Below are 22,994 nucleotides of genomic sequence, written 5' to 3' on the forward strand. Positions count from 1 at the left end.
CTATTATCTCATGCACCAAATATGATACTATCTTCTTAAAATTTCAATCTTTACTAATTTTTTTGGGTATCATAATTAAAATATATTATAAATATATAATTTATATTAACAATTGTGTAATCTATTAATAAAATATTAAAATTTTAATTTTAATGATTACATTAAAATTTTGATAATTTCAAATAAAAAAAAACTTATCTCATAAAAATATTTATGATAATTAAAATATACGTTTAAAATCATAATGTCATACTTGATATTAACCATAAATGCAAAGCAAATAGATGCTATTATCAATATTCTTGTGCTACAAAACATAATATATGTAATTAAATGAGAAATTTTAGTTAAATAAGATAGATTAAATAAGTTTTAACCAGTTAAATTTATTATTTTATTTTGGTATACATGTTGAGAATAAATTGGACTTGACTTATACAATGGGAGGAATTCCTCCTTGTCGATAAATCTCGCTCATTCCACTTGAATTCAAACTTTTAAACTCTAATTGGTAGGAACAGGATGCCCCATACGCTGATTTTATTGTTCATTTGTCCAACTAATCACCATGCTAGTTGATTTGGCTGCTGCATCAGTCCTTTTACCTCAAATAATGCCATGTCATTCGGCAAATCTGTTGACAAATTTTCAGTGGCTGACTTATTCTTATTCTGCCATTTGTCCAATGTTAATTAGTCCACCAACAAGCCATGTCATTATTTTTCTCAAATCATCTTATCTTAGCACATGCTTTTTAATCATAATATTATGAATGATTTTTAAATTATATTAAAATATTTAATATTATATCTAAATTTTAAAAATCGTTAATTTTATATTTGATTAATAAATTTATTAACACATGTAATATTTAGATGGTTATTAATCTATCACGTCTCATCATTTAAAATTAGTTATATTAAGAGTGAATACTATATGCATATTAGTTAATATATTCATAATTTAGGTATCATATTAAAATTTTTTAAAATTCAGATACTATATTAAATATTTTATTATAATTTTCATAATATTAATCCTTCTTTTGAATTAAAAGATTATATATATTTTTGAGTGTAAACGTTCTCCTCTAAATGCTTTCTCTTTTGGGAAAAAAAAAAGAAAAAAAGTATTTAAATTCAAAAACCTATATTTTCTATCACAGTTTAGCTCAATAAATCAATTAATGGCAATTCGAATTTGAATTAAACTCTTAATCAAGCCACTTAAGTTTTCAAATTTCAATGTCAATTGATGTTTGGATCAATTGGCAAGAGGTTTTTGTTGACATTTAAATATTATGGGTTTGAACAAGTTTATATATGTAGCATCCCCTTCTTTAGTTGGATAAGTATAACGAGTAAGGGATTTAAGTAGACTTGATAATTTAAAATATGATACAATGATATGACATGAAAATGATATAAAATAAAACACAAAGATAACATAGTTTAAAATATTAATATTAACTAATATGAACTTAACAAAACAAAAAAATATATTTTATATTTTCGTATCAATATGAATTATAACACATAATTTTTGCATCAAATATAGCTCGAATACATAAATTTGATTATTTTATACGACACGAATACACGAATCGTCAAGTTTAGATTTAGGTGTAGATTAAAAAATTAAAAAATTCTCCAAATCTCACTTAATTCCTAATTATTTTCTTCTCATCTTTTAATTTCTCTATAACTCCACCTTTCCTCTCCTTATCTCTTCCTTTAGCTTGAATTTCTTTTCTTCCTTTCTCAAAAACATGACCAGCCAGTTTTCCACCATAGATGATTACATAGTTGTGAACACATAATTTATATTTATTTATGAGTATGTAAATATTATTTTTGCAGCATAGTATAAAATAAATTTAGGTTTTAAAATCATTTAAAATGTAATTTAATACATTAATAATTAATATTAATAAAATATTTTCATTTTTATTTAAATTAATTGTATTCTTTTTATATAATTTTTTAATTAAATTTATCATTTTGTGTCTATAAAATTATTATTCAATCTATTATCTAACAATTTTTACTTTTTTTTTTTTCCTTTTCTCTCTCTCTCTCTCTCTCTCTCTCTCTCTCTCTTACCTAAACAAAAAGAAAAACTCACATGAAAATAGAAGTGGAAAATCGGTCAATTGGATCAAATTCAAGTTGGGTTATTTCGAATCAGATCATTTTGGTTTAAGAAAAAATTGAATCTTTTTAGATTCGAATTATTTCAAGTTCAAATTAGGTTGAGTTTGTTGGATTTAATAAACAAATTTTTTGAATGATTTCCAAGACCTTCAGCAAAATTTTACATTTTTAAATGATTTTTAAGACCTCGAGGCAAAATAAAAAATTTTTGAAAATTTTCAAGACTTCTATATATAATTTAAAATTTTGAATGATTTTCAAAGCTTTCAAGCATAATTTTAAATTTTGTAAATGATTTTTAAGATTTTTTTGTATAGAATTTTAAATTTTGTAAATGATTTTTAAGATTTTTGGATATAGTATTTAAGTCTTCCCGTTATGATTCGTAAGTCTTCCAAGTTGAATCTGCTTTGGTGTTGAGATTTAAAAACCTTCAGATATAATTTTTAAGTCCTTTAAGTAAGATTTGTAAGTCTTTTTAGTTTAATTCATTTTAATATTGAGATTTATAAGATCTTCTGGTTCAATCGTGAGAAAATTATTGAAAAAATGAGAAATAGATATGATATTAGTTAGAAGTGCTTTTTAAAAAGGAATGTGTAAAGGATTTTTAAAATTTTCAAGTTAAAAAATTTTAAACAAATTTTAAAGACCTATGGACATCATGATGAGAAAATTTGTTACAAAGACTTCCAAATACTGAAAATCGTAATCATTAAAACCTTAAGCAATATTAGTAAGTATTTCAAGTATAATCTATTTTAACGTCGAGATTTATAAGACATCCAGGCACGATTCATAAGTTTTTCGAGTTAAATCTGCTTTAGTATTGAGATTTGAAAAACCTTTGGGCATAATCTCCAAACTTTTTAAGATTTTTTTTTTTAAAGTTTAAAAATCTCTATTTAAGAAGAGTCTTTCAATGATGAGACTTATAAAATTTTATAACTTATGTTTAGGAGGAACTTTTTAAATGTGAGATTTAAAGTTTTCAAGCTCTTATTTAGAAAAAGTCTTTCAAATATGAGATTTTTAAAATTTTAAATTTTCTATTAAGAAATGACCTTTTAAAGATAAAATTTTTTATCTTTTTTTTTTTAAAGAAAAGTGTTAAAACATCTGATAAAATAATATTAAAAAACAAAACAACAAAAAAAAATTAAAAAAAAAGAAAATAACTATAAGCCCTTAATCCCAGTCAAAATTGTTATTTTTATCTTTGAATTATTCATGATTCTAAAAAATATGCAAAGAGAGATAATTGTAAAAATCTAATTTTATCTAGGTATATTTTATTCAATCGTGATGTTTTTAAAATTGAGACCCAGTTCTTGTCCAAGATTTGTTTTAAGAATTAAGAATATTTAAAAAATTTTGAATAAGTTGATTTTTATAGAAATAAAAGAAAAATAATAACAATTAAGGAAAAAAATCTAAAGTCAACTTAGTCAAACTTGTTTGAAATTGGTTGATTTAAGTCGAAACAACGTCAAAATCAAGGCATTTTGTAAGAATCATACCAAGACATTGGATTGTTGAAAACTCTAAAATAAAATTTAAGTTTTGAGCAAAAAAGGACAACATGATCAAAATACCCCTAATAAGGCCCCGAGTCAAAGTGAGTTAGATCGTTCAAGATTTTTTCAAATTGTTCAAATATTTTTCAAATCCTTATGCTTAGAAAGAAAATCCTTGGAAAATTTTAATTTTGAGCTACAATGACCAAAATGCCTTATGGTCAAACTTGGTCAAATTTAATTAAATTTAATCAAACTAGGGTCAACCCTTGGAATTCACAATTGAATAGGATTATTAAGGTTTAAGATTAATAAAATTAGGGTTTGGACATTTAGAAATCATGTTTAACCTCAAAAGGGGTGAAATTACAAAAATACCCCTTTAAGGGCATTTTTGAAATTTGACTTTTTTTGGTTTTTGTTTTAAAAGAAAAACTTCATATCTTGTTTAAACATTATTTATAAATTTTGATGCATTAAAAATCTTGATTGAACTTCAAAAAGGGTGAAATTACCATTTGGCCTTTTTGGGATAAATTTTTCATGAAAAAATCTATATCATAATTAAACATTATTTTATAATTTTTGATACATTAAAATTATCAAAATAAATATTGGATCAGAAGATTTTAGGAAAATCATAAAAAAAACTTAAAAACACTAATAAGGACAAAATTATTTTTTCTCACTAAGACAGCTACACTAGAAACTAATTAAGTTATTTGTTATAACTTTTTAGAGCTATTAGATTTCAAGGTACAATGATCTTATGGCATAGATTGCAAGCCTTAGATACCAAGTTTGTAAGAAAAAGATAAAATAATAACAACCATCGGATGCATCTTGATTCGATGAGGTGTTTTGACTTTTCAAATAGAAAAATATAGGGTTATGTTCTAAGTTCTCCGCTCTTTTTCCAGCCAACAAAACTTTAGAGAAGCTATTAAAGAGGAAATTTTTTTGTAGAAAAAAACCTCCCTTTAAGTATATTTCTCACCCTTTTCATGTATTTGCATATCCAGCTCATAAATTTCTTTTTACTTTTCTAGATTCTTTTCATAAGTTCAACTTTGATATATTTTCTCATCTTACCCATTCCATGATAATATTTGGAGAAGAAACAGATTATAAAAACAACAAAGTACCATGAAAAGGAAGATTTAGTCATGGGTTTGAATTTGCAATAAAATAAGATTTAGGAGATTGAAAATAGATATATGATCATTTTTATGATTCAAAATTACATATTAAAAACAAAGAAATAAGGAAGAAAAAAAGGAGAGAGATTGATGTTTCTCGCAGGCTTTGACCATATAATCAATTATAGATAAAAAAAAAAAATTGAGTGAAGGAAGTTTTGGACAAAAAGAAAAAATATTCAATTTCGATAACCTGGATTATGGGGAGTTAAAATGCGGAGGGGTAACTATAGCATTGTTTTCACATGAAAATTCTTTAATTAATTACTGGTCATTTTCCCATGAATGGTCTTCCCAAATAATTCTTTTATTGATACAAATTTTATGATCAAACAAATAAAAATGTTGACATTGCATCATATTCGATCAAATATATCTTTTTAATTGGCCAATTAGGCCAATATTCAACGGCTTTTTTCCTACATAAAGGATTGATCAGTCTGAGTTGCTTGAAATTAAGGTGTGAGAAAGGATGGCCATGGACGGTGAAAAGACCAAGATTTTGATATTTGGTGTCACTGGCTATCTTGGGAGTTGGGAAATACATGGTGAAGGCAAGCGTGGCCTTGGGTCATCCCACTTATGCCTACGCCCGCCCACTCACTCACAATAACTCCTCCTCTTTCAAGTTAAGATCTTCTGAAGGACTTTGAATCATGGGTGTCACCATATTCGATGTAACTTCATTGCTTTTCTTCTCAGTATTTATTATTTTCGTATTTAATTTTTGTTTTAAGTTATTTTTCTCTTGTTTGTTCTTTTTCTTCACCAAATTAAGTATAAAATTGTGTTTTAATTACTTTTTTTTTCTTGGTCATTGATTTAATTTGTTTTATGTTAACACAGGAGGAGTTGGATGAGCATGAAAAGTTAGTTTCAGTGCTTCAATGGTTGAGGTTGTGATTTTTACTCTAGCAGTCCCACAACATCTTGACCAACTCAAAATAATAACAACCGGCACAATAAAGGTTATTACTCTTAATCAAAGAAACTCAATGTTTAAAAAATATTTATTTTTTATACTAATTAGAGATGTCTATGGGTTTAATTAGATTGGGTTCATATCGGCTTAAATATGATATTAATGTCTTATATGTTTATTCAAATTTAATTTTATCCAATAATTTAAATTTTAAATTTTGTCTAAATATATCCATATACCGTTAAAAAATAAAAACATAGCGTTTTTTATTTAATCTTAGTATTTTTATTTTTTGTTAAGTTTTAAAATATGGATATCTTAATATATTTTTTAATGTTTACACTATAATATTATATACTTATCATTTATATAATATAAATATAAATATAATACACATATTATATAATTGTCAGATCATGCCAAGCCAATCTCATCAATGTTAAAATTCTTTTTTTTTTATATTTAAATTCATTTAACGAATTTAATATTTTTACTCTATTTCTTTAAATATTGAACGGAGCTTCAATGTTAGAGGGATAATTCAGCTCCTGGATATATCTAATATTAATATTACACTTTTTTTTTAATCATGCTCTTGGATTATATCTATCTAATATTAATTATGCTTCTTTAAAATTATGCTCTTGGATTGTATCTATATTTATATGAACTGTATAGTTATTTTATTATTTTTTTCATATATGCAAAGAAGTTTAAAAAATGCGGGTAACATTCCTTGGGACAATTTTTTTTTTTAACATTTCTTTATTATTTTATGGTAACAAGTTTATTGAGGTTGAATGAATCCGTAGCTAACAAGTTGTGAAATAATTGTAGAGGTTTGTACCATCAGACTATGGAAATGAAGTAGACAGAATAACAAGTGCACTTCCACCATTTGAAGTTTTAGTAGCTAACAAAAGGAAGATCAGAAGGGCAGCAGAAGCAGTTGGACTCTCTTACACTTACGTTGCTGCAAATACATTTTTAGTATATTTTATTGACTGTCTTCTTCACCCACATGAGTAACCAAATGAACTTGTGGTTTATGGGACTGGCCAAGTCAAGGTTAAGTACGTATGTAACCTTATTGGAAATTGTAGACATCGGTTTTGCCTGGATCTACTGTTTTCATTTCAGTATAATATTAATAATTTTAATAATAATAATAATAATTTTAAAAAATAAATAATTATTAATTATATAAATAAATAAATAACAAAAAAATAAAAAAAGAGAAAAAGTAGGGTGGCTGGCACTGCTGTCGCCCCCAACTAGCCACCCTACAGCCCTCTGTTGCCGCCCCCGACCAACCACCCTACAGCCCTCTGTTCAGCATACCTACAACCACCTTACAGCTACCCAGATCCCCTTTTGAACCCCTTAAAAACTCTCAACTTCTTCCCCTACACTCTTTCGGACCCCCTCTCAAAAAACTCTCTTGAACCCCCCTCTCAAAAGCTCTCTCGGACGCCCAGGAGCCTATTCACTTCACCCCTACCAGAAATCACCAAGCTCAGACGAGCTACCACCCCTCAAAGCACTTTCAACAACCCCAACACCCACACCAACCACGAAAACAAAAACAAAAAAACAGAAACAAGAAAAAAGAGACAAACAGTCCTCCCCACATGGAGGAACCCAACGCCAAAGCTACCTGCAAAAGCAAAAAAATCATGTCAGTCTTGCTTCAACAAAATAAAAAAAAAGGAAAAACAGAAACTTTAAGCCCCGATCTACGTCGATCGGGGCTGTTTCTGATAAAACGGACGTCAAATCCGGGAAGAGCGCGTTGAAGAGTGCTTCTAAAAGTGTTATTAAAATTTTTTGACCAACTGCGACCACTGGCAACCCAGGCGGTGGCCGGCGTAGTTGTTCGACAGTCGGATGGCGAGAGAGAGCTCTTAACCCCTTTTTTTTTTAAAATAGAAACAAAATGACCAAAATTTTTTTTTTTCGGTTATATATAAAACACTAACAAGAAAAACGACGTCGTTTTAGGTCGAAAAGGATCCGTGCGTTGACCCGGATTCGACCCGGGATCCACGCAACCTGACCTGTGAACCCGTTCTTCCAACAGCTGCTGACCAGTCCAATTGAACTGATTTGAACCGGACCGAACCGTAGACCACTCAACCGAACCGCGTGTCAAACCGACCTCTTTTCGGTCCAATCGAACCGTTTTTGATCGGACCGTTGACCGGTCCGGTTCAGGTAAAAAAAGTTTTTTTTTTAAATTTTCTAAATTTTTTTATTTATTATTATTTTTGTTAGTTTAAGTAATTTTGAGTAATTTTTTATTTATGCATGATAAGTTCTTAAATATGTTAGGATAAATATTTAATTGTTTTAATAATAATAAAATTGAAAACAAGTAATAATTAAAAATATATATTAAAAATGCTCAAAAAATAATTATTATTATTATTATTTTCCCTGCCTAGATGTTGGAGGGAATAAAAAATATTTTTCTAAAGAAATAATTTCGTCTAGATATTGAAAAATTATTATTAATAAATTTTCATAAAAAAATATAAAAAATTTTTAATTAATTTTCAAAAATCATTAAAATCAAACTTGCTTCAAAAATTCGCCTAGATGTTGGAAATTTTTAGAGATGTTCGTATTTTCTTAAAAACAAAACCTTAAACACTAATTTTTAATTTTCAAAATCCTAAGTTTCTAAAATCTCTCAAATCCAAAACTCCTTAAAATCCAAAATCCTAAAAATCCTAAGGACATGTGTGAAAATTTCATTTGAAGTAATTTGTTCCCGAATATCGCATAGATGATGGGGTATTTACGAAATTTTACTTCGTTAAATCTTTTCACACGATTTCTTAATTCGCATTAATAATAAGATTAATAAATAAAAAGTATAATAGTAAATTAAGATCTTAAATATAAACAGTCGCACCTAAGCTCTGCCTAGATGTTAGAGAGTCGTAATAGTCTCATTATACTTAAGAATCCAACTTTAAAATTACATCTCATCTTATATAACATTCATTGACATACATACGTTTGCATGTTATCATTGGTAATTATTTGTATTATTCTGTCTTTAATTTTTATTTACTATTTGATGATAAAATATTTTATAATTAAAAAATAAATAATATTTTTTTAAAAAAATTATGATATTATAAAATAAAATAAAAATAACATTTCGAAAGAAATAATTCTTGGTACTATGCCTAGATGTTGGAGAGTCACCAATAATTTTCTATAAAGAGTATTATTTCATTTTAAGGATTGTTGTGTTAAATCTTAAGCGAAAAGAGTTATTTTAAATTCTGCCTAGATATTAGAGAATTTTAAGATAATTCTTTAACTTAAAGATTTTCTCAATATTTCTAAATAAAAAATTTTTAGCAAAATTTTATTTTTTCAAATGAAGGGAATTAGTGTTAAATTTCAAATTAAAACCATTTTTATTCAACATCGAAAATAACGCATAATTAAATGGTACCAATTTATGAGCGTTGTGGGAGTGCTAATCCTTTCCCACACGTAATCGATTCTAGGACCCAACCTGATTTTTTATAGATCAAAATTTATCTTTTTGATAAACTTTAAACCCGTTTTTATAGTTTTATTAAAAGGATAAACTTTTGGGTGGCCAATCACACCCTAACAAAGATTGGTGGCGACTCTCCCTTTTTATTTTTTTTCGATTTTGAAACTCACTTTACGTTTGGCTGTCCCAAAATCATTACAACAACTTGACAACTCCACTGGGGACTTATTTGATAGTCAGGCCAAAATTTTAATTATGCGCTCTTGAAAATAGTTGGATTTAATTGATTTTATTTGATATTTAATTTAATTTCTTTTATTTTATTTTTCGAAAACATTCATGTTAATAAATAAAATAAATTATGTGTTAGTTATTACTTCATTTTGATTTTGTTTTTGGTTATGATTTATTCATGTTATTTTGATTAATACATTACCTTGCACACACTTTGCATATTCACTCACATGCATGAGCTCTAGACCCGGGCTCGATCTTTTTTAGGAGGAAGTGAAGTAACTACGCTCTCGTGAGGTGATAACCTCCGCATTGACTAGCAAAACACTTTCACTCAGATTGAACCATTTCCGTTAATAACCCATAATGGATGAGGATCGGGGAACCTTACTAGTCTATAATAGGCGATGATGTGAGGAATAGTTTGGGAACCTTTAGACATATAAATCCTAACACAGCATATCGTGAGCCATAGGAAGCCTGCCTAGGATAGAGCCATGCCACCTTTTTAGAAAATTACCAAAAATTAGGACATTATACGTTATATTATTTTGTTGTATGATTGTTATATTATTTTTCTTACTTGTTTGTTTTGAATTCTCGAGTCATTTTATTTTTTTATTTTTTTATTTTATTCTTTGATTGTGTGTATTATATTTGAATATGTCGTATTTATTTTAGGTCGATCATTGAAAAAAAAAGAAAAAAAAGGTAAAAAAACATTTTCAAAATTTAAGGATTTTTTTTTAAAAAATTATTTGCTTATTGGTCGAATAAAGACTAATTTTCAAGCCTTATTTATTTCATTTTTCCTTCTCAAAACAAAAACATTTCATATTTTATTTCATCTTTCGTATTTCATACATCATACATATATCTCATCCCATGCGCATTATAATAAGATAATACGTGCATTCCATCCCATCCATATCAATAGATAGCATACGTATTTTACTTCATGCACACGCATCCCATGCACTTCTTAATAAGTAGTGCATGCATTCTATCTCGTTACGTATCTTAAGGCAGTGTTTACCTTTTTAAGCCAGTACAACACATGTATTGCATTTCATACATACATATCTCATACATACAGTAGGTTCGTGCATTTCATACAAGTATGTTGCATTAGTCATAAGAATACATCTCACCATTCATGTAAATATGTCATTGCATTTCATACATATAGATTCATGAATATTAGGATTGTATGGAACATACATTGCATTTCATATCCCACCATTCTTGCACAATAACATTGCATTTTTTGCATACACATTCATTGTTGATGAAATTTTTATTTGGGTCTTTGTACATATAAAAATTCATTGTCATAAGTATATATGCATTTTGTGACATTCTTATATTCATGTATTCATAAACATACTTTGTGTGTCTTTGTTTTTGTGATATTCACTCAATAAGGGTAATAATCTAGAATTTTTAGTCTAAGTCTCGAAATAAAATGTTTGCCTTGGTAGAAATTAGAATGGCAAAAATGAGAGATCAATTGGAAGCAAGGATTAGTGCTTTGGAGTTGAATCAAGAGGAATTATGGATTGAGCTTCGAAAGATAAAATGATAAATGACTCAATTGATATAAATGATTAACGATAGTGGTGGAGTTGAGTTTGTTCCTCCTCAAGGATCGTTGTCACTTTTGATTCCATCAAGTCAAGATCAATCGACTCCTATTAGTTCTAGCACTCTTCCAGAGCATATTAAGGCATTGGATGTTTTGAATAGTATCGAAGTTTGGACAAACTCAAGAGAGGAATGGGTGAACTAACCACACAAATGACTGAGCTCAAGAGTTTAATTTCCAATAAAGAGTCATCTGACTTCAAACAACCATCACCAACTATCTCAAGTCCTAACCCGTACCTAAATTCTTTTTATGACTACTTCCAACCTCATTTCCAAGCACCTAGAATTAAGCCCCCAAGTGTCATGCAACCTTCAAAAATTTCACACTTGAATTCACATCCCCACCTCACATTTCACAATCACTTATTCAGCATGCTATCAAATCAGCACTTTATCAGCCCAATCTTCAACCCAGAGTTTCTCAATTCACCTCGAGACCAACTATACGAACACATTTTCAGTAAAGTAAACCAATCATATGATAGAAAAACTCTGGTAACACTAAAAGAAAAACCCATATTGATCTAATGCCCATGTCTTACACAGAGTTATTCTCACTACTCATAGGGAAGAGTTATTCTCGCTACTCATAAGAACTACCTCATTACCCCTATCCCTGCTGAACCTCGCAAACTATCTTTTCCTAAATGGTATAACCCTAATGCCTAATGTGAATACCATTTTGGTGTTGTGGGCCATTCTCTGAAAGACTACACAGCTTTGAAATATAGGGTGCAGGAATTGATGAAAGCTAAATATCTGAGTTTTGATGCCAAGATAAAGTCAGTTATTCACAAGAACCCTATTTTGATCCATGTCGAAATGGTAGGCAGTGCAGCTGGCAACAGTTAAGTTAGTCAAGATGATGAATAAAAAGCTTTTTAAGCAAAAAGTTATCCTCCCTAGTAATCATAGTCAACTTTTTTTTTAGGTGAGACAAAGAAAAGTAGGAGTAGGTCTGGCACTTTTTGGCCCTAACCCTAGAATGGTTTATGATGTGTAAACTTGATATTTTTGGAATGAATGAAAACTTCTTTTAACTTAGATTTTCTATGAATTGATGCTTCTGTCCACCTTTAATAATTAGAGCCAGTGAAAAAGAGTGACGGTTGTGAATATACTTTCATCAAACTTTCGAAGAGAAAAAAATGTCTTTAGATAACCCAGCCAGAATATATGATGAAACTCAAGTTTTCCCTTCTTAATAATAATAAAATTTGGCTTGCACATCATGCATCATCTGTTTGAATTCATTGTTTTTCATGCTAGTTAAAGATAAAAGATGATGATTATGAATATACTTTTGTTAAACCTTCAAAGCCAAAAGATTTTTTATAATAAAATTCTTGTTGTGCATTTATGACTTCTGATGATTATAAAAGGTTCAAGGATAGCTACCTTAGAAAACGAGGTCAGTTGAGTCTGTACACTTATAGCACTCGAATTAGTACCAGAATCATAAAAAATAAAGATGACAGTCAAATAGACAGAGTAAAAAAAGCCCAAAGAGATATCAGTGAAGCAGTTACAAGAATACAACAAAACGTGAACAGACAACTGACAGATTAAAATAGATGATAGTGGAATTGATAAAAGAAAAAGGAGTTATTGAGATGTATAGGACAAAGGAGGAAACAACTGTTGAGACACTATTGTATTCATCTAGGTTCACATATGTTCAAGATCTCCATGTGTCATAAGCACCTCCAACAACTCATCAACCTTATATTGGCCATTTTACCAAGTTACCATCAGTTCAGCTAAATATCAATCTTGGGCATACTCCTCACGACTTCACTACTGTGCCTAATGTGGATGATCATAAAGAATTAAAGAAATTGAAAAGGGTGCTAGATCCATAAGAATATATAATGATGAAAGATAAGTATGATCTGTTGGAAGAGAGATTGAAAGTAATTGAAAGTCATGATGTGTACGAAAATGTTAGCACCAGTGAACTTAGTCTAGTACCTGATCTTGTTATTTCATCAAAATTCAAAGTTTCAAGTTTCGAGAAGTATGATGGAACGAAATACCCTTTAACACATATTATCATGTACTGTCGAAAGATGACAGGCTACACTCATGATGATAAATTATTAATTCATTACTTTTAAGATAGTCTCAATGGACCTGCTACAAGATGGTATGCTCAGTTAGACCGAAGTAAGATTTACTCTTGGAATGAATTAGCTAGGGCCTTCCTAGCATAATATAAGCACGTTAAAGATATAGTGCCAGATAGGTTGTCCTTGCAAAACATAAAGAAAAGATTAACTGAAACATTCAAAGAATATGCACATAGATGGAGAGACATAGCAGCTTAAGTACAACCACCCTTGTTAGAGAAAGAAATTACTATTTTATTTGTCAATTTTTTGGACATTCCCTATTATGAAAGAATGATTGGGAATATCTTCAAAAATTTTTTGGACATGGTAATTTCTGGTGAAATTTTAAAAAATACAATCAAGAGTGGTAGGATTAAGTTAAAAGATACGACAGATGTTGAAGAGGAAAGCACATCAAAATAGAATAAAAGAAAGGTACAAGCAATCACAATAGAAAAACATCTACCTAATAGCTTTATCCCATACAATCTTTATCTTGCTTATCAACCCTATCATCCTGTCATAAGTCATATCTCTCAAAACCCATATCTTTGCCAATCAAGCCAGCATTTAGGCTTTCAAGAAAATTTTCATCCTCAAATGGTCATTCATGATCTTGTTCCTACATTTGAATCCACAACCCGACCGACAAAGAATCGAAAGAGACCAAAGAATGATCAAGAGAAATTATCCATCTCTATTTCTCACCTTTTACCTTTGCTAATAGAAGATCGATATCTCACTTCTGTGCCTCTGAAAATAACACCAAATTCATCAACAAGGAGTTACAATCCCAATGACAAGTGTGATTACCATATGAGGGCAATTGGCTACTCAACTGAAAAATATAGGTAGTTGAAATAAAAGGATGAAGATCTTATCAAGAATGGTATTCTGACTCCGGAGGTAATAGAATAATGAAAGTTTTTGACTCCATTCAATTGTCAAATGTGAGAAATTAAGATGAAGATAGAGGTGTCAAGTTTTAAAAATCAGGATAAGATGATTTTTTTTTTTACTATGTATGTATGACATGTGCATTGTGTCTCTATGAGTTATTTAACTTGTTTTGGAAGAATTGAATACTTTGGATCTTTTTCATGAAAATTTCTCTTGTTTGAATAAAAGTCTCACATAAGTAACTTTCAAAAAAAAAAATCAAAAAGAAAAAAAAAAGAAGTTTTATTTTGCAATAAAGATGAAAAGATTCTTAAAGGAAATAATGATTACTATTAGGAAAAAGCTCACCAAATACTTTCACACCTTTTCAAATACTTTCATGATCCTAATCACTCAAATGATTGGACTCATCAACCACAATCTTTCAGGGAATGTGAGTTTGAGTTCAGACCTTAAATGGTCGATAATCTTTTCTTGGGCAAAGAACAAAAGAGATTAATTTTGAAAGTTAGTTTTAAATTTTAAAAATCAGATACTTTTTCAAATTTTTAATTGATAATTCAATGTGTGTCAAAATTTTGCTATGACCATAGATACAAAAATGCTTGAGCCTTTTTCTTAAATAACCTTTGTTCCATGTCTTAAGGCACATTGAAAAAAAAAATTCCTTTCTATCTAAGACAATTTATTTCATACCTTTATAACTTTTCTCTTCCTTTCATCAAGAAAATGTTAAAAAATTTTGAAACCTAAAGAGCCTTTTTAATCTATACGATTGATCCTATACAACTTGATCGTCATTAGAACCTTGAGTAAAAAAGGATGGGGCATAAAAAAAATAAAATTAAAAAAAAACAAAAGGGACATATTCAATGATTTACTCTTCTAGCCAAGAGATCATGTTTGAAATGATGAATGGTCATCTTTCTTTATCCTTCTCGTACATAAAAATTATCCATTTGCTACCCATTTGAGCCTATTAAATTTTTTGTTTCAAAATATACCCTAGCCAATGATCATTTTATACATTAGGGGGTAAAATTAGGATATATTCAAAATTAACTTCAAGAAAAAGTATCCGATATTAAAAACGTCTAACCTGTCCCTCGAAGGTGAAAATTTAGGATAAAAAGTGAATAAGGCTTCAATTGAAATTGCAAGATTCAAGAAAGTGAACAGCCAAAGTTAAAGTTAAGCATTTTTAAGGCAAAAAAACCTTAGAGATAAGAATTTGAAGCTTCAGTTAGAATAAAAAAAAGAAGTAAAAAAAAATATGTACTTTGAAAATAAGAATTCAGAGAAAAAAAAAAGAGATGAATAAAGTTACTAAAATTAAAGTCAATTGTTTTAAAAAAAAGAGGGCAAAGGAAGAAAGTTAGAGAATGCTCATCAGGATCCCTAGCCTAATTACCCTGAATAACATATTTTGAGCCTGTTTATCCATTCTTTCAAAACCCTTAACCTTGGCCTACATTACATACCTTAAAAAGTCTATTTTGATCAAATGTTGATACTTGGATTGAAGACCAGTATCCTTGAATTTGTATATACTTGTTGAATTCTTCATTGATAAAAAAAAAATATAGCTCTAAAGTGAAAACTCCAAAATGGCAGTTTAGAGCTAAAGTCATTTTTGAGGCCTCATAATGAATTTCAGAGTTTCAAGGTTCTATCCGAAATAAAAGGTCTCGATAAAAAGCCTTTTGAAGGACCAGTACCCATTAAAAACTTTCTTTAAAAAAAAAAAAGCTAGCCTTATCTTCTTTTCAAATCTTGTTTGAAAAGTAATTGCTAGTTTTGACTCATATTGGAGTATCACGTTTTCAATAAAAAAAAGCGTTTTAAAAATTATCTCTTCTGTGAGCCCAAGATGAAATCCTTACAACCCTTGTCGAGCCTTTTCATGAAATATGCCCACTAGTAAAAAGAGTTGAATTGTCAATTACCCTTCCATCCATAAGCTTTCTAAATAGTGATCACTGACTTCCAAGAGATTCGGAAGTCTTGAATTCTAAATTTTTTATTAATTATGAAAATACTTTATGTGGGGTAATTTTTGATCACTTTTAAAAATTTTCAAGATTATTGAAGCATTTTGTACATAATACTGAATCATTTTTTGGGTGAAAATGAAACAATGAAAATTTAAACAAAAATTTTTCAAAAAAAAAAAAGGGTAAGAAGAGTCTTTGCATTTGCATTACTTGCATATGCATCACAAGAAAGACATTCGTATTTGCATCACTTGCATTGGCATTTGTATAAGACATTTACATTCACACCATAAGAAGAATTTACATTTGCATTATGGCATCTGCATCCTAAGAAAAGGTATTTGTAGAGGCATCTACATGAAAAAGACATTGTCATTTGCATTGTGAAAAAGTCAAATGTATCAAGCATTTGCATTCTTACATTGGCATTGACATTTGCATCAACATTTTCATTAGCTTCATTTAATGAGAATAGACATTTGTATTATGTTTGCATTTATCAACTTTATAAGTATTAAAAAAAAGAAAAAAAAGGCATGTTTTTAAAGTTTTAAAGTCCCTGTTTAAGAAGAACCGTTCTCAATCAAGATTTCAAAGCCTCTATTTTGAGGGAACCTTCATTAGAATAAAACTTTTAGCGTCTCAAAAATCTCTGATCAGGCAAAAGCCATGTTTAAAAAGATTTTCAAGTTTTTAAAGTTTCATTGCCTCTATTATGAGGAACATTCAAAGATTTTGAGATTTGTAAGACCTCCGGGCATAATCTCTAAAAGCCTCTACGCATAACTTTCAAGATTAAAATATTTTCAAATTTTAAAGTTTCATTGCCTCTGATTATGAGAAGCATTCAAAGATTTTGAGATTTGTAAGACCTTCGAGCATAATCTCTAAGACCTTCGGGCATGATTTCTAAGACTTCCGGGCATAATTTCGATTCACGGTGTTATCCCGATCGATTTTTTATCTTTCGACTTGTGGTGTTATCTTAGTCGATTCTGTAAGACCTCTAGGCATGATTCTGTAAGACCTTCGGACATAATTTTTAAGACTTCTGGGTATAATTTTGATTTACGATGTTATCTCGATCAATTTTTTATCTTTCGACTTGTGGTGTTATCCCAGTCGATTCTGTAAGACCTCCGAGCATGATTTCTAAGACCTCCAAGTATAATTTTGATTCACGGTGTTATACCGATTGATTCTTTATTCTTGACTTGCAGTGTTATCTCAGTCGATTCTGTAAGACCTTCGGACATGATTTTGTAAGACCTCCGAGCATGATTTTTAAAACCTTTAGGTATAATTTTGATTTACGGTGTTATCTCGATTGATTTTTTATTCTTGACTTGCAGTGTTATCTCAATCGATTCTATAAGACCTCCAGGTATGATTCTGTAAAACCTTCGGGCATGATTTTTAATACCTCCAGGTATAATTTCGATTCGTAGTGTTATCCCAATCAATTCTTTATCTTTCGACTTGTGGTGTTATCTCAGTTGATTCTGTAAGACCTCCAGGTATGATTTCTAAGACTTCCGGGTATAATTTTGATTTACGGTGTTATCCCAATCGATTCTTTATTCTTAACTTACGGTGTTATCTCGATCAATTTTGTAAGACCTCCGGGCATGATTCTCTAAAACATCCGGGCATGATTTCTAAGACCTCCAGGCATAATTTCGATTCACGGTGTTATCCCGATTGATTCTTTATCTTTAGACTTATGATGTTATCTCAGTTGATTCTGTAAGACCTCCGAGCATGATTCTGTAAAACCTTCAGGTATGATTTTTAAGAGCTCCAGACATAATTTCGATTCGCGATGTTATCCCGATCGATTCTTTATCTTTCGACTTGTGGTGTTATCCCAGTTGATTCTGTAAGACCTCCGGGCATGATTCTGTAAGATCTTCAGGCATGATGTCTAAGACCTCCGAGCATAAATTCGATTCGCAGTGTTATCCCGATCGATTCCTTATTTTTTAACTTATAGTATTATCTCAATCGATTCTGTAAGACCTCCAAGCATGATTTGTAAGACTTCCGAGCATCAATTTGATTCGCGATGTTTTTATTTTTTGACTTGCGATGTCATCCCAATCATTTTGTGTTTTAAAAAAAATAATCACGATTTACTTTCAGACAAAATCGTTATCTTTATCTTTACCCTATTCTTGATTCTCAGTAATGTGTAAAGAGGGGCAACTATAGACATCGATTTTATCCGGATCTATTGTTTTCATTTTAGTATAATATTAATAATTTTAATAATAATAATAATAATAATTTTAAAAAATAAATAATTATTAATTATATAAAAAATAATAAATAAATAAATAAATAACAAAAAAATAGAAAGTAAGGTGGTTGGCGTTGCTGCCGCCCCTAACCAGCCACCCTACAGCCCTCTGTTCAGCCCACATACAACCACCTTACACCCACTTAGATCCCTTTTTGAACCCCTTAAAAACTCTCAACTTCTTCTCTTACATTCTCTTGGACCCCCTCTCAAAAAACTCTCTCGGACCCCCTCTCAAAAGCTCTCTCGGATGCCCAAGAGCCTATTCACTCACCCCTACCAGAAATCACCAAGCTCAGACGAGCTACCCCCCTCAAAGCATTTTTAACAACCCCAAACACCAACACCAACCACAAAAACAGAAACATAAAAACAAAAAGAATAAAAAATAGACAAATAGTCCTCTTCGTAAAGAGGAACCCAGCGCCAAAGCTACCTACAAAAGTAAAAAAATTACATCAGTCTTGCTTCAACAAAACAAAAAAAAAATAGAAAAATAGAAACTTTGAGCCTCGATCTACATGGATCGAGATTGTTTCTGGTAAAACAGACGTCAGATCCAGGAAGAGCGCGTTGAAGAGCACTTCTGGGAGTGTTATTGAAATTTTTTGACAACCCTGTTGGTAACAACCCAGGAGGCGGCCGACGCGATGGTTCGACGACCAAACGGCGAGAGAGCTCCAGAGCTTTCTCCAGAGCTTTCCCTTTTTTTTTATGAAAACAGAAACAGAATGACAAAAAAAAAATTTCTATTATATATAAAACACTAACGAGAAAAATGACGTCATTTTAGGCCAAAGAGGAACTACGCGTTGACCCGGATCCGACCCGGGATCCACATAACCCAACCCATGGACCTACTCTTCTAATAGTTGTTGGTCGGTCCCATTGAACCGATTTGAATCGGATCGAACTGTAGACCGCTCAATCGAACTGCGCACTGAACCGATCCCTTTTCGATCCAATTGAACCGTCTTTGACCAGACCGTTGACTGGTCTGGTTCAGGTAAAAAAAAATTTTTTTTTTAATTTTCTAAATTTTTTTATTTATTATTACTTTTGTTAGTTTTAGTATTTTTTTTATTTATGCATGATAAGTTCTTAAATTTGTTAGGATAAATATTTAATTATTTTAATAATAATAAAATTAAAAACAAGTAATTATTAAAAATATATATTAAAAATGCTCAAAAAATAATTATTATTATTATTATTTTTCCTGCCTAGATGTTGGAGGGAATAAAAAATATTTTTCTAAAGAAATAATTTCGCCTAGATGTTGAAAAATTATTATTAATAAATTTTCATAAAAAAATATATAATAAATTTTTAATTAATTTTTAAAAATCATTAAAATTGAACTTGCTTCAAAAATCCGCTTAGATGTTGAGAATTTTTAGAGATGTTCGTATTTTCTTAAAAACAAAACCTTAAACACAAATTTTTAATTTTTAAAATCCTAGGTTTCTAAAACTCCTAAAATCCAAAACTCCTTAAAATCTAAAATTTTAAAAATCCTAAGGACACGTGTGAAAATTTCATTTGAAGTAATTTATTTTCGAATGCCGCCTAGATGATGGGGTATTTAGGAAATTTTACTCTGTTAAATCTTTTCACACGATTTATTAATTCGCATTAATAATAAGATTAATAAATAAAAAGTATAATAGTAAATTGAGATCTTAAATATAAACAGTCGCACCTAAGCTTTGCCTAGATGTTAGAGAGTCATGGTGATCTCATTATACTTAAGAATCCAACTTTAAAATTGCATCTCATTTTATATAACATTCATTGGCATACATACGTTCACGTGTTATCATTGATAATTATTTGTGTTATTCTGTCTTTAATTTTTATTTACTATTTGATGATAAAATATTGTATAATTAAAAAATAAATAATACTTTTAAAAAAATTATGATATTATAAAATAAAATAAAAATAACATTTCGAAAGAAATAATTCTTGGTACCTGCCTAGATGTTGGAGAGTCACAAATAATTTTCTATAAAAAGTGTTATTTCATTTTAAGGATTGCTGTGTTAAATCTTAAGTGAAAATAGTTATTTTAAATTATGTCCATATGTTAGAGAATTTTAAGATAACTCTTTAACTTAAAGATTTTCTCAATATTTCTAAATAAAAATTTTTTAGCAAAATTTTATTTTTCAAATGAAGGGAATTAGTATTAAATTTCAAATTAAAATCATTTTTATCCAACATCGAAAATAGCGCGTAATTAAATGTTACTAATTTATGGACGTTGTGGGGTGCTAATCCTTCCTCACATGTAACCGACTCTCGGACCTAACCTGATTTTTCGTAGATCGAAATTTATCTTTTTGATAAACTTTAAACCTGTTTTTATAGTTTTATTAAAAAAATAAACTTTTGGATGACTAATCATACCCTAACAAAGATTGATGGTGACTTCTTCCTTTTATTTTTTTTCGATTTTAAAACTCACTTTACGTTTGACGGTCTTAAAATCGTTACGACAGAAATTTCAACATCATTGTTTTCAGGTTAAAAACAAACCATTCAAACCTACGAAACCTGCTGATTGTGTTAAAAGAAAAAGAAAAAAAAACAAAACAAAAGCGAAGTACAAGTAACCATATAAATTATGCTGTTATTTGACTTTAGTAAACTATCTCTTGCTTCGAATAGTTAAAAGAAAAGTAAAAGTAATCATAGAAACTATGTCGTTTTATTTGAAGATTTTAATATGTAGATTTTTTACTTCAACATGCATGCAGTTGTGTTCAACTATGAGGATGATATTGCAGCCTTTACGGTAAAAGCAGCGACAGATCCGAGGGTAGCCAATCGCGTCATCATCTATAGGCCGCCGGCAAATGTTACTACTCAGTTGGAACTGATTTCTGCATGGGAGGAAAGACTGGGCGAACCTTTAAAAGAGTTCATGTTCCTGAGGAGGAAATTATAAAGCTCTCTGAGAGTAGGGCACTGATTCTCTTATCGATCTCATATATATATATATATATATATATATATATATATATATTGGACATTGGCCGACGTTGAAATATGTTTCTTATTATTGTTTGATATAGCCTTGCCTTTCCCGGACAACATTCCGGAGGCGGTTTTGCACAACATATTCATCAAAGGAGATCAAATGACGTATGAATTGATGGAAGAAGATTTGGAGGCCTCCAGTTATACTACTATTGATAAGTATCTTGATATGTGCGTGGTTAGCCCACCTCGCCCCAAATTAGCTGCGTTCGCTTGATCCATATAACAAGAACTTAACATTCTCGTTTGCAAGTGGTAATCGTCAGTCGTCTGCAACCCTTTCTTCCTATCATTTATAATTATAATAATAAATATTATGGTTTATATTTATGTAATAAGGATTATAGATTTATGTTTGATATACTCTAAGTGAACCATATAATGATATTTAATAAAAAATTAATTTTAATATATTTTTAGGATCTATTAAATATATTTATTTTAAAGATTTTATAATTAATTTTTTATGAGTTGTTACTGTGTGATTCAGTGATAACCTAAAGCATCTATATATTGATAGTATATAAAATATAAACTCAGCTGTTATATTTTACTTGGGTTTAGCTTAAGTATTGAAACTTGGAAGTATAAGTAATGTTTGAATAGAGATCTTAAATTAAACCAAGTCATACGTATTAATTACTTTTTTTTTGTATTAGAAAATTATACAACTTGATTTCTTCTACTTTCCAAATGTGACATCTGATATATACATATATTAATAATAATAAAAATTTTGATTCATTATAAGTATAATTTTTTAATTATATAAATGGAATTAATAGAGGACACATATCTTTTTCTTTGATTAGTTTTTTTTTTTTTTTTAAATATATCCTAGAGCATGTGTTATCTTATTAATTTTGTTTGTAAAATTAAAAAACTATACTGATAATGTCTTTAATGATTTTATATTAATAATATATTTGTGCTGGCGTAATGTCCATTTGATTATTAATTGACATAAATTAATGATAAAAAATGTTAATTTCAAATTACATGGAGTAGGCAATCAGCTTTGAGAAGTTTTCAACTTTGCGTGAGAGGAGAATTGTAGGGGCATATGGTATAGAATTTTAGTATTATTTTGAAATTTATTCTCCACTTGAAAACTTTGAGTTATAGCATATGGCATGGGAAATTTTAATTTTATGTATATTTTCATAGTAGTTTTTTTATACTTGGTTCGATAATTTATTCTTTTGAAGTTTAATTTAGCCTGTGATGACAAAAAACAAGTTTATTTTAGACTGTGTTCTTTAATTCTTTTTTCCAAATTTGAACTTGTATAGCTTGTACTCAATTTTTTACTCATTAATTAATATTAAAAATTTGTTCATAAAGAATTTAATATTAAAAATTGGAAGGAATAAAAAAATAGCAATCAAAAGTAATTGAGAGAACAAAAACAATTTCACAATATATGTATTCACTTTTTAATAATTATAGAGAT

At 29.3% G+C, this 22,994-nt stretch overlaps 1 pseudogene; it reads left to right on the plus strand.

Annotated features, from left to right (window-relative positions):
• The first annotated feature begins 5,280 nt into the window (after nt 1-5,280).
• Nucleotides 5,281-21,758, plus strand: LOC111281140 (isoeugenol synthase 1-like; annotated as a pseudogene).
• Nucleotides 21,759-22,994: the final 1,236 nt, after the last annotated feature.

The sequence above is a fragment of the Durio zibethinus genome, chromosome 28 (assembly GCF_047325235.1).
Source record: "Durio zibethinus cultivar Kanyao isolate XHJ-2024 chromosome 28, ASM4732523v1, whole genome shotgun sequence".
In the NCBI taxonomy this organism is placed as follows: Eukaryota; Viridiplantae; Streptophyta; class Magnoliopsida; order Malvales; family Malvaceae; genus Durio; species Durio zibethinus.